Source organism: Python bivittatus, unplaced genomic scaffold (assembly GCF_059951505.1).
Source record: "Python bivittatus isolate LINGU-HERP-01145 unplaced genomic scaffold, Pbiv_v1 ctg000610_np1212, whole genome shotgun sequence".
Classification (NCBI taxonomy): domain Eukaryota; kingdom Metazoa; phylum Chordata; class Lepidosauria; order Squamata; family Pythonidae; genus Python; species Python bivittatus.
In genome coordinates, this window is record NW_028277088.1 from 57,825,232 (window position 1) to 57,839,205 (window position 13,974).

General features: G+C 38.8%; 1 long non-coding RNA gene across 7 annotated transcripts in view; it reads right to left on the reverse strand.

Moving 5' to 3' along the window:
* LOC112542415 (uncharacterized) overlaps positions 1–5,602 on the reverse strand; it is an 81,104-nt gene extending 75,502 nt beyond the window's left edge. For 6 of the 7 annotated variants that reach the window (XR_015797752.1, XR_015797750.1, XR_015797748.1 and 3 more), the window contains exons 1-3: positions 5,314–5,602; positions 3,460–3,590; positions 2,969–3,027 (exon numbers count right to left, since the gene is read on the reverse strand). This is a non-coding gene — a long non-coding RNA (uncharacterized LOC112542415). The remainder of the gene's footprint in view (positions 1–2,968; positions 3,028–3,459; positions 3,591–5,313) is intronic. The other variant, XR_015797751.1, reaches the window with a different exon arrangement.
* Between the last annotated feature and the right edge of the window lie 8,372 nt (positions 5,603–13,974).

A 13,974-nucleotide genomic window follows, 5' to 3' on the forward strand; every position in this document is an offset into this window, starting at 1 on the left:
TTTATAATATTTTCGCTTGCTTGCTTGCTTGCTTGCTTGCTTGCTTGCTTGCTTGCTTGCTTCCTTCCTTCCTTCCTTCCTTCCTTCCTTCCTTCCTTCCTTTCTGTTTTTTCGCAAGGAGGGCCCATGTTATGCTTCTGCTCCGCAAGCTGCATTGGGTGCCAGTTTGCTTCCGGGTCCAATTCAAGGTGTTGGTTATCACCTTTAAAGCCCTACATGGCATGGGACCAGGTTACCTAAGGGACCACCTCTCCCCTATGACTTCAACCTGTCCCACCTGATCACACAGAGAGGACATGCTTCGGACCCCCTCAGTGAAAGAACTTCAATTAGCTGGGTTCAGAAGGTGGCCCTTCTCTGTGGTAGCCCCTTCTCTTTGGAACATTCTGCCCCCGGAGGTGCGATTGGCCCCCTCACTCCTGGCTTTCCATAAGGCTTTGAAGACCTGGTTCTGCCACCTGGCCTGGGGTGGGGAGGGAATACCTCAAGCATGGGGATGGCTAGCCCCATAGAGGCCTTCTGTCTTCAGCCTCAGATTTTTCATCCTCTTGGACTTTCCTTCTCCTTTTTAGTAATGTTCTTAACTAATGTTTTATGTATTTATATGTATTTATGTTTTTAATGTTTGTTGTGAATCGCCCAGAGTTCCCCCTCTGGGGGGAGATGGGCGGTTGAAAAATTTAATAAATAAATAAAAATAATAATAAAATCTGCATTATTTGAATTTTGAACTGCACAGATACACTGCATGTCTCTGAGACTACAGATTTTGTATTAAAATTAGTGTAACTTTTTTGGAAGTTCTGTCACTGAAGAGTCTGGACATGATATGGACATGATGAGCTTGACATACTTGCTTTAAAAGAGAAAGAGCGCTGAGAATGTGGAGGCTCTGAAAACCATACCCTTCCAGACATCCATGGTAGTGGATCTGAAATAATGTGAGTTAGGACTAGCAGATCTAGGACATAAGAAACCACTAAATAGTTGCAAATAGGTACAGAAAAATCAAACTTTGCTGTCATCTATATTTGACAGCCAAAATCCAATATCCCTAAATTAGATATGAACACAAACAGAAAATTCATTGTTTCATGCCACAATAATCATACAGTACAATGATGGTAATTAATTTGTCAAGTATAACTTTGTTTTGTTTCTCATTTTTGCAACACTGAATTCATCTTCTCCAGTGTCCCAAAGATTTTTTTTTTAAAAAAAAGGTGGACTAAAGTTTTTACACAGTTTAATGTACATTGCCGACAGTAATGTTTTTGAAATGAAAAAATTGGATTAGATGTTATAGAGAAAGGCATGATGGAAAGTAGGAATCTCTGAGTATCATATGAGAGCATGTGGGAGGAATGTATGGAAAACAGAAAATGTTTGTGGTTGTTTCCTACCACCCAATATACAATGATTTTTACATTTTTTAAAAAAAGTTTATATTCCCTTAGAAAACAAGGAGAGTAACAATTTAAACCCTTTTTTATAGCCTATCTAATAGATAGCACAATACCCAGCAAAGAGCAATGTATATGAAGAGCAACAGCAGAAAAGCGCACTTCTCTGGATATTGACTGAGCCTTGTCCTCTTTGTGCACAACAGAGTACACACAGTTCTGCATTTAACAACATGTCAACAATGCTAAAAAAAACCCAAATGAAAGTAATACATTTGTTGCATTAACTCACCCAGCTGATTAATATTTTATTATATTTTATTGATTTTTATTCTCAGCTGCCCTTTCAGTGTTGAATTATATGTTTACTGTGTGTTTTAAGATTTTATATTGTGGATTTTGTTTAAATTTTGTTTGCTGCTGAGAGGAAAGAAAGAAAGAAAGAAAGAAAGAAAGAAAGAAAGAAAGAAAGAAAGAAAGAAAGAAAGAAAGAAAGAAAGAAAGAAAGAAAGAAAGAAAGAAAGAAAGAAAGAAATTTAGCATCTAGCCTGAAAATTCAGCATTGAAAAGACCATGCACAGAGTGCATGTAGCAAAGCTCAACAGAAAAAAGCAGTATATTCATATTTATTTATTTATATTTTCTATAGTGTTGAAACTACCAAAGACCCATAGCGGTTTACAGCTAGTTATTGAACTTTTGTAACACAATAAGTATGCTGTAAGTAAGCTAATTTAAAAATTAATAAAATCTAAACATCATATTTAAACTATTAAAATTAACCATACCAGTGAAGGTCACAATTGAGTGACCACAGGACTGATCTCCCCTCCCGTATAACCACTGATTAGAATCACCCATTAAGGAAGGAATAGAATGGAATCACTGCAGAACAGTGTCCCCAACCCCCCACCTTCACAGGTACTCCAGAAGGATAAGATGGTTGATGGTACTGAAAGGTCTAATAGGTCCCATCAAAGGTTATCCACCATAGAAAACAACGTTCAGTCCCATGCACATGCCTGAATCCAGGCTGAAAGGGATCCAGATAGTTTGCTTCCTATGGGGCACTCTGTAGCTCAACACCATTTATGCTCATTAAAGTTCAGTGAATAAAAGCAACTGTAACATTTTCTTCAGAAATCTATATGTACTTTCACAGGAATAATTGTATTTAAATATTTTAGGATAAAGTTGCCCTTCCACTCCATAATTTATGTTTTTTTTAAACTCCTAGTGAATAAACCAACAGGAAATAACACAGCCGTCTTACAAAGACTGCAGTATTCTCAAAAGCATTGAAACTGTGACATTTTGTATGTAAGTGAAAAATAACCTTTGGACAGAATTCTGGGCCATCCACAGTACTGTTTTATCCTTCCAGTTTCCTGAGTAGCTGAAAGTATTCAGCCAGCTTTTACAAGCTTAGTTTGTTTATAGGCAGGAGGAGGGTTGGAATTGTGGATTTTTTGGTGGGTGAGGGTGGATCCTCATATCTACATTTTCAAACACACAAATGGAGAAAGATGAAAGAAATAAATGTTAAAACAGTTATTATGGCTTACCCTTAGAATACCAGTCTTCTAAAACAGTAGGATATTGTTTCAGGTCCACAAGTTTGAATCTACAATGAGAATGCGAAGAAAATTATTTTGAAGGTTGCCAAATGCCTGTAAGGCTGGATCTTAATACATTTAAGCATTTCTGAGAACAAGTTTACCTCTACTCATTTACTAGTTTGGAATAATCACTAATCACTGTACAAAATAATTCTACAGAGGAGGATTGTTTTGTATAACCAAACATATCCTGCTTTTCACAGTTGCCCTACAGTGTAAGTATGATATTGTAGGTTTTACTGTGTCAGAGACCTTGTTTTCATGGCACCATCTTAATAAGATCAGCAGTCAAGAGTTTTGTATGTGAAATGCTTGTAAATAAAACGTTTCATAAAGCTTTATTACTATATGTATACTAGCCTTGGACCCTTGGTCTGGATAAGGTCTGAACTGAGGTGTAGGGATGAATCTGTAATTTGGGATATATTGTTACTTACATGATGTGAAGCAGATGGCTTTTATCCACAGTGTCCTAATTCGACCCTTCCAGGAAACTTCAGCCTTGGATTCTAGACTCCAGTGTGCTGCAAATGTTGCAGCCAAAGAACAGCCAAAAATACTTCTGCTACTGGAAGAAAGGAGAGGGAAAAGGAGTGTTGACTGTGTCCATCCTCAGCTCATATTTACCCTTGCAATCAGGCCATGTTGTGTGCCCCAAAACTCCATACTTAACATGTGGTAAGATCATGAGGACGGGATAGAGAAAATTCTTTCTAGCTGGTTAGAGAGATCAAGAAATGTCAAGGCTGGAATGGACATTATGGCAAGAAATTATGGGCATTATGAATGCTGAAAGTTTTGAGAATCATGCAAAAGTAATCTGAGCAAGTATTTCTAAGGTGAGAAGATAAAACAAAAATATAGTGTCAAATGCCTAAGCACTAGGCTGTGCTGTAGTCAGACAAAGGGTTGCAGTCCACACTAGGAGACACCAGGATCACTATCATCAGAAGGAATGAGCAGAAGACAGTTGCTTGGGGAAAGGGATATTGTTCCCCTCTTCCTTGCACTAGAATACATGCCTGCATTCTCTGAGGCAAAACAGCTTTTATGATTCTGTGATGGAGGATGCATGAAGTTCCATACCTTTATGGACCCTATACAGAGTTCAGCTAGACAGATTGTTCAGAGATTGTTCACAGATGGCCAGACTAAAGGCCACTAAGAGTTTAAAAAGTCTTTTTGAAAAGTAGAGTCTGAATGTGCCATGGTCCTTTCTATGAGGCGTACCAGAGAAAAATTGTACTCACTTGCTGCGCTCCAACTATTCTCAGTTAAAAAAGAAAAAGAAGGAAAAAAACCTTAAGGCAGGATTTAAAAAATCCATTATAAGGAGAATGGTCCTGGTAAAAACAAGCTCTATTACGCCCCAGAACCAAGAATGAGTCAGAATGGACTAGCCCCAAATTGATGAAGGGTGGGCTGGACTATCCCTTGAGCCTTAAATCCAGTCATCAAAGAGGAGTTGTGGTCTCTAAACTACCCTAATGCATGCCATCAAATGTTGAATATACAAACAAAACACACACCCCAGCATATACACACAGCCCCAATATTCATTAAACTCGAGAAAAACTATATTTTATCATTCCTGTGAATGGTATGTAAGAAATTTCAACAATTTGAAACTTTTACTCTTCATTGCTTCAAGGAGTAGACACTTATTTTTCCTAGAAGTTGTCCTAATAATCAAAGGTTTGCTGAATGAGTTGCTGAATTATCGCTGAACAGCTTGATTCACTTGTTCAAAACATCCATAACAACATCCTGTACATCCCCCAAGTTAAAAGCATTTGTACAAATTGCACAAGAAATTTCTAATTTCAGGAGATGAAATTTATGTTTAGATACTTTAACCTGAGCATTTGGAGTCTCATTTGCTTATGAGTTATCAAGATCACTGTCAATTTCTCATCAGTTCAACATTCTCCATTAATGCCTGATTCCCCTATTTTAAATTTAAACTTATTGGTATAATGAGATCAGTTTCTAAAGCTGACAGGTTTGGTCAGCTTGAAATTTTATTGAAAATATGGGCTTGTAGATACCAAGTATTGTCTCAACTGCTGGCATATAAATAGAGGATTTTGATGACCCAAAGTTTCAAAGCTTTTTATGGGTTCTTATGGGTGCCACACTTCCCTTTTTTATTAGCAGAACCTAGTAAAGTGAGTGCCAACCCATACCACATATCGGGGCTTTAACGCCCAAATGCTGGACGAGGCGTGATTCCATGCTAGAGGAAGAGAACAGGGATGGGAGAAGGAGAGGGAGGAGGAAGAGGCACTTACCTTATTTCACAGTTATCTGAAACTTTGAAAATAGATAATGTTTTAAGTTACTATTGTGTTCTGCCTGAAATAATTCTATAGGTATCTTACAGAGGGAAAATATTTTCCAAGCTACAGTTTTGAACTACTTGGAATACAGTCAAAGCATTAGTGCTCTCAGGCAGTTCTGCAACTGCTGGCTCTGGTTGCTCTGAGTCCTGTAGCCTACTTGATTGCTGCTGCTGCTGCTGCTGCTGCTGCTGCTGCTGATGATGATGATGATGATGATGATGATGATGATGATGATGATGACGACTTCTAGAAGACCAAAAATGAAAATATTATTGATACTCCATCAATACAATTTATTAAAGAATATTTGAGGGTAAAGGCCTACAAGGCAATCAAATAATCACTTGAATGGCATTCATTCACCATTATCATTCACCATTATCAGTTTGTATGTTCACCCAGAAATTGGTTGATAGTCTACCAGCTAATATATAGATCTGAACAGCCTATGGGAAATTTAATATATGCAGTTCAATGAGAGAAAGATGAAGAATGAGTTAAACAAAAGGCAGGGAAGAAGCAGGTTTCAAGAAGTAATTTGCTTTGATGGAGCATACACAAGAGTTTGACTTCAGTCCAGTATTTATTGCTCAGCCAGGAGGAAGCAGTTCCGCATCAAGGCATCAAGGCCCCAGCACAAAAGGCAGGAAGTTTAAAGTTTAGCATTCATGCACACCCATACACTTGCTGGTAGGGGAGGGGAGGGGGACTTTGCATGAGAATAATGAAGTTTGATGTTTTTGGAAGGAAAAGGGAAAGAAGAGATTGGAGCAGAGAAATATAAAGAATCATTTTTCCTGGCAGCACTGTGCTACTTTATCTTGCATTGTTGAGATGGATGTGGTAAAAGCCTGATTAGAAGCTTCTTTGGATAAAGAGAAGAGAATCATGAGAAAAAGGAAGGAGAATTGCTTCTTTGAGCAGAAGTCCCTTATCTTTTCTGACTGGCTAGATGAGTGGGGGGCATGAAGTTACAGTGGTTCGCCTCTTTCTCCACAGCCATTTCCAATCACTGGAGTTGGAAGAGATCGAGTGTCAAACTCCTGATTTTTGGGGTCCCAGAGGGCTTAATTCTCTCACTTCTCCTGTTTAATATCTCCATGAAGCTACTAGGGGAAATCATCCTTCAGTTCAGAGTCAGGTATCATTGGTCCATAGATGATACTCAGCTGTATATCTCAACACTGACTGGCCAAGCAATGCCTGCCTGGAGGCCATTGGGGGCTGGATGGGGAGGAACAGACTCAACTTCAAACTTAGCAAGATCAAGGGGCTCTGGGTGCTTCTCTCTGTTCTGGGGACTCGCCACCTTTGGTCCTGAATAGAGTTGTACCACCCACCCACCCAGCCTTACCAATTTGGGACTGGTAAGCAATCTAGGGGTCTTCCTGGACTTTCAGATTCTGCTCAAGGAACAGGTAGCAGCTATAGCCAGGAAGGCGTTTGAATAAGTCCAACTTGTGTGCCTGTTGTACCTGTTCCTGGACAAAGCAAACCTCCTTACAGTCACCCATGCTTGTTGCAGTGTGCTCTACATGGGGCTGCCCTCGAAGACCATTTGAAAGCTACAACTGATCCAGAACACAGCAACACAAGCAGTGTTGGGCAAGCCTTGCTATGCCCATGTAACACTGGGCTGCACTGGTAAGTATGCTCCCGAATGCAATTTAAGGTGCTATAAAGCCATACATGACATAAGACTGTCTGTCTCTCATAATGCCTGCCTGCCTGTCTCATGCAAGCTGACTCTGTCCCATCAATCAAGCAATATCATCCAACAGGACCTAAGAAGCAGACTTTCTCCGTTGTAGCACCTGCCCTCTGAAACAGCATCACCCTAGAGTTTTGAATGGCCCCACCCTACCTGCCTTCTAAGAACGTGGCTCTTTTCCCAGGCTACATACCAGGTTAGAGTATGTGGTAATTACTTTAGTTTGGGGGTGTTATGGGATGGTGTTTTTATTTGTTCCCATGTGGTGACCGTGTACTTTTTTTAATATTCTGTTGCTTTCTTTCTTTTAATCTTGTGCAGCCACAGAGATTCATTTTGGAAGTGGGTATCCTAGAGATCTGACAGATAGATAAATAAACAAATTAATTAATAGTTGTCAAACAGAAAGAAAAAAAAGGAAAAAAAACCCGTTTTTTCTTTCTTCTTCCTGCACTAAGGTAAGGGGAACACATCTAGGACATCTTAATTATTATTTTAATCAAATCAAATTTATTTTTACAATCAAAGATCAGCGTAAAAAAAAATAAAATCAAAAGATGAAATTAATAAAATAAAAGTTGTGGTATGAGCCCAGCCTGACAAATTTGTCACATTTGCACCAAATGTTGCCCACATTTTCACTGCACTCCCACAAAATTTGGCTACTGTGTAGCTGGAGTCTGAAAGAAGAACATGAGCATCATATACTTCTGTTCTTCCTGGGAGATGTGGCAGCAGGGGTAGTATATAATTCTTATGCAGATCCTTGTAAAAATTACAGTGAAACAATGCATGTTTCTAATGCTATCCAATGCATGTTGGATGGTTTCTGTTTTCCAAAGTCACATGGGCAGGTGCATTCTGTTAGTGTGATTTTAGTGAATCTGCTCTGTAATAAAGTCGATGGGAGCACGTTGTGCAGAGCTCTAAATAAATCCTTCTTTAACCTGAAGGTGTTTTGCTATTCAGGGCTCTGCTGTTCTGGGAAAGGATGCTAACTTCAGTTTGGTAGTCAGTATCATTCAACCTCTGGAGGACTGTCTTTTTTCGCCTGACCAAAATCAGATGATAGAAGCAAACCCATGGCAAGCCTAGAGCACCTCAATCTCTGATTCGCTGCTCATATCCATGGTGAGGGTGGCCATCCTTAAAAATTAGCAGAATCAGGCCGTTAAGCAGGAATGTGGCCTTTAGCCTATATGTGTGTGATACGTGTGATACAAGTGGCAATTTCTATGTGTGTGATACATATGATACGAGTAGCAACACATAGTATATATGTGTCTTGTGTGTGATACAGGTGGCAACTCCTGGCCAGCCTGATGACAGCTGGTGGGGGAGTGGCTGATGGATGGGTTGGTAAAGGGAAGCTGTTGTCTGTATTTCCTGTAGCACTGAGAGTGAGTGCTAAAGTGCCTGGGGACCCAGATACCCTGCCCCCCGGATGTATGAGATTGGTGGAGAGATGTGGGGATCCCCTGTTTTGGAAACTGGGAGGTCTGGGTTAGGGGATTTTGGGGTCTTGGGGGGTTAGGAGTGGGTTCGTACATCTCAGTGGTAATGGGTATGGGGAGATATGGCGGGAGACAGTAGGTAGGTCATTCTTGGGGAATGCAACCCTAGAGTCTTTTACCAGTCTCTCGTTCCAGTTTCCTGAACTTAGACCCTTTTCCTGGTCAGCAGACCCACAGAGGACCTGACTTTCAGCTGCTGCTACTAAATGCCAGGTCAGCCTGTTAGAAGGCCTTCCTCCTATGTGTCCTAATCATAGGTGACAGGGCTGACTTGGTGTGCATTACTGAGACCTGACTGGGTCCAGAAGGGGGAGTCCCCCTTTCGGAGATGTGCCCAGCTGGGTTTCGGGTATGGTATCAGGCAAGATTCCAGGGCAGGGGTGGGGATGTGGCAATTATCATGCAGGAATCTCTTACGGCTTTCACGACACTGCTCCACAAGTTACTGGAGGTGAGACCTTGTTCCTTAAGTGGGGCTGTAGGGCCCAGTTGGGTCTGTTGCTACTGTACCAACCTCCCTGCTGCATAGTGACCTCCCTGCATGAGTTCCTCAACCATATCTCAGGGTTGGAGGTGGAGTTTCCTAGGTTTATGATCCTGGGGGACTTCAACCTGTCTTCTCTGGGGGCAGGATCTGAGGTTGCACAGGAGTTCACAGCCACCATGACATAAATCTTTTATAGATATACAGGGTCCTATATTGTTAGGGATGGATATAACACTGCCTACACACACACACACATACACACACACACATACATATACATATACATACACATACACACACACACACACACACACACACACACATATATATATATGGCTTGTATAACAGTAATTTTAAAACCTGGTAAAGAATATAAATTTTGTACAAGTTACAGCTGTATCTCAATAAGTAATGATGATACAAAGATATTAACTGCTTTATTGGCCACGTGATTGCAGAAGTTTTTACCAGATATCATTTACCTCTCAGTCTGAATTTATTAAAAATAAACAAGCGTCAGATAATTTACATTTATTAATTGTTATTTTGGATATAGTTGGAGATAGAATTCAATTGTATTCCATTGTACTATTATCTTTAGATGCTGAAAAAGCTTTTGATATGGTTCACATTAATTTTCTTAAGCAAGTGATGAGTTTTATTTTATTAAATGGATGGACATTTATTACAAACAACCCTGTACTTAAGTTATAATAAATGGATTGATTTCAGAAGCTTTGGAGTATAGCGTGGTACACATCTAGGTTGCCCACTTTCCATGCAGCTTTTTTATTTAATTTTGGAATGTTTAAAAATTTCTATTAGGCAATATAGTGATATTACTGGTATCATGATGGTGGGTTTCAGCTATAAATTATTTTTATGTGCTGATGATATTTTAGCAGTTTTAGATAACTACACTAATTCATTGCCAAATTTTGTATAGGTGATTCAACATTTTTGTAAGCATTTAGGATATAAATAAATTGAGGAAAGTCTTTTTTTATTTCCATTAGGCTCCGAAGTTTTAATAGCATAATGCAAAGATTTACATTTTGTAATTGACACAAAAACCAGGAAAGAAATACATGAAAAACTACAGAACAAAACAAATAAACTAGCACTAGCAAACAAACAAAGAATAGAAAAGAGGGAAACTATTGATATAGATCACATATTAATAAAATTTCAAACAGATTTCTAAACCTATCTTAGGAAAATAATCATTAATGATTGTCTAACATTATAAAATATCATAAAATCTATGCCACAGAAAAGCATACTGAATCATTTTTTGATTAGTAGATAAAATTATCTTTTCAAAAACAGGTCACACATCTCTTGAATCCAGTCCTTAATTTCAGGAATATTACTACTTTTCCAGGGCCAATATACCAATAACTCCTCAAAAATAGTCAAATTGAAATATTTCAGGAAGTAATTTAACATGGCATGGACATCTTTAACTCTAAAAAAGTTTCGTTATAGATCTACTTATATGCATTAAAATATTATTCTAAAAAATATAAAGGATTCACAAGACCAAATCTTATCAGTCAGTAACCCATCACATTTTTTACATTGCCAACAGAGAAAATAAGTTTCCATCCCTTCAAATGTTATTTGGGGTGTCCAGTAAATTCAGAATAACATATTTTGATGAATCAGTTTTGATTTTAAATCCACTGAAGCATTTTTTTAAAGTCCTATAGCTATTGATGTTCTGTTATTGGGTGTTCCAATTCTTTAATCCGTGAACAATAAACCACAATCAGGTTTGTAAGATTCAGTTACTATAGCATATCTCAATAAAGCATAATTCTAGTGTTCTTCTGGAGTTGATTTTCTGGTCTGAGCTACCTAGTGGACTGACATCAATCTTGCAAGCCACATTGTACGTTATTCCCATTCCTTCTTGTGCCCAAGTGAATCAAGGAGGATCCTGCCTGAGTCACTTCCAAATACTGTCTTGCTTCCCAGGACTTAATGAACATTTCAGCCCTCTTTACCTATGTAATAGTTCTTGTGTATTTCTGTAAAGGTCGTCTCCCTTACTCTTTACAGTTGCTCCTGATGCACATGGACATGACCTCTGGGATAATGAAATTTAGTTGAATTTGTCCTCCAAGATTGCTCATGGGAAAGCATTGAAAAGGGCTCTAGAAAACCCATCGGTACTTAGGACAGGTGCAAGAATGTAAATGTTTACTGGGAAGGCCTCTGAATTTCTTTCAGAGATCCTTGTGTTTTGGATTAAATCATTGTGCAATTCAATATCCTTAGCCATTGTCTAATTAACTTCTTGATCTTTTCTAGTCCTAAAGGTAACAAGAAGTTAGCTGACATCATAGTAGCTCAATGTACTTGTGATATTCATCCACCATTTGGATTTAAACCTATTTTGCCGAATGAATGATAGTAGCCCCATAGAAGCTAAATTAAGACTAAACCGGATAAGATTAGTTGTCAGGCTCTGGCTGGCAGGATGTTTCTGTAGCTTTCCAGCCTAACTTACAGATCTGGTAGTCTCTCATCCTAGTAGTAACCACATCTGACCCTGCTTAGATTTTCATAATCAGCCAAGGTCCATTATGAGCTACCATCTAGCTACAGCGCCCTGACCTACAAAACTACTTACAGTTGTGCAGAACATTATCAAGCAAGGATATATTCTTGTTCCCCTTCTATTCAGCTTTTACATTAACCAAATTGTGCAAGCACCATCTAAGCATGAATTTCACTCTCCTTCATTAAATCACAGTTTAATCTCCTTCCTTCTCTATGTTAATGACACCGTTATTCACTCTTTAACTCAAGTTGGCCTTTGTTACAGCCTCCAGGCATTAGCCACACTGAAGAGCTGAAACTAAACTACTTTTTTAAAAGGTGTTGATTTTCACAAAGAGACACTACCATTTTAAGTGGGAAATTAATGCCTTCCTAATTGAGCAAATAAAGGTGTTTAAATACTTTAGGCAGTCCTCTACTTCCTGGATGTATTGAACCCTTAAATTTACTGTTTCTGCTTAGAAGACCACCAGTTAAGTCATCAGATATGCCAGCTGCAGTAGAAGTATTTCAGTTCCTACTGCCATTATACTATTAATGCAAAAGTGCTAAATCTTCTATTGCTTGGTTCTCACTTCTGTGTTTCCTTCAATTGATCTCACTTGGAAGTCATTCAGTCCAAAATTTATTAGCATTTTGTTTGGACATTTTTTGCTCTACCCTGAATTACCTCCTGTGACTGAAACCATAGTCGCTTATTTGAGAATCTGCTACCTAAAGTTTTGATTGAGGGTTAGGGTTAGGGTTCTGGAACAATTATCTGGCTCATCTCAATATGGTTACCAGCAAGTTCACTTCCATTGCCAAACACCTTTCTTTTTATGGAGTCTTTGCCCTAGTTCTAATATTGCTTGGCCCTGACAGAGCTATGGAAGAACATTCCTAATGCAAAGTATTGCTGTATTAGTTCAGAGGCTGCCATAGCACGCATTTCCCTTCGCTACTCCCTTTATTGTGCTTGGTATTTATTGTGCTTTGTGCTCAGATTCTATATCCCCACTTCTCACCTGCTGCCTATATTGGTCAGAATTAGAAGATGTTTTCTTCCAACTCACAGACTTTGCAATGAAGATTTCCATGAAAGTAGTGAAGTTCTGCTCAATTTTTATTACCATTAGGTGATTTAAGACCTGAGCTTTATTCTGGGGGGAGGGGGGTACCTTATTATTTTTGCAGAGCTTAGAATATTATTGCCGAGATCTGTTACTCATCTTTTATTGTGTATTATATTGGGATGTGGGGGTTGTCTCCAACCATAAATCAATACAGTAAGATGCATTTCTATTTTCTCTCCCAGGGGACATTTGTGGAAATGTGTATTCTTCTCCACAGCTACTGAGAAATCCCAGGAAAACAACATTGTTTTAAAGATTTGCAGACAGATGTTATGTTCGTGCTTCTGTGTGCTTTGAAACATCTCTTTGGAATCAAATCTGAAGTGTTGCATAATGTTACTTAATACTTCAATTCTCTCTCTTCTTTTTGGTATCTTTTCTTATTTTTTCAGATTTGTCAGCACAGCTGACAAGTTCAATTTGCTTTTCCCCTTAGGATTAGAATACTCTTGATCAATGGTACTTTTTAAGTTAATGAAGATCATTTTTAGGTTCTTACTTGCTGGAAAAGTTGAAGTTGATTCTTGAGGAAATTTTCTACATAGAAATGGATGGCTATTTCTCACTAAATTTTAAGCTGTTAACTTTGCTAATCTGAAGGACAATATTGTAGAACCTTATTTTCTTTCCAAGTTTTTAAAGTGTATTGCCGAGGAAGTCTAGAGCAAATAAATCAGTTGCTTTCACCCCCACCAGTTATTCCAGGAGGTGACTCACATTAGATTCTCTCCAGGTAGAAGGAATTGTACTGTTTTTCTAGCCAGAACATCTCTGTCTCACCATAATCCTTATGTCCAGAAATAAAGTTATTGGCATTGTGTGCCCTATAATACTGTTCAGAACCCTACACATTAAAAGATACAGCACATTTCAGCTGGCCGAATCTCAAACAGGTAGTCGTTGTTTAGGGACCACAACAGGAACTGGCAACTTGGTTACTAAGTGATGTAGTCGCTAAGTGGAAAATCATGTGACCATGACTGTGCTTCCAATTTTATTTTAGCTTTCCTTTTTCCCCGCTCCCCTGCCCTTTGGAATGCTCACCCCAGTGCTGGGATAATGAGCAAAAATGGAATTAATGTTTGTATTTGCATTCATTGGACAGGAATGGATTGCAAGAAAGTAAGCAGGCACACAGTGGAGAATGCACATGGAACAGAATGCACTAGCAGCGGCCTGTGAGAACATCAGTGCTCCAGGGTTTTCCTTATTCCA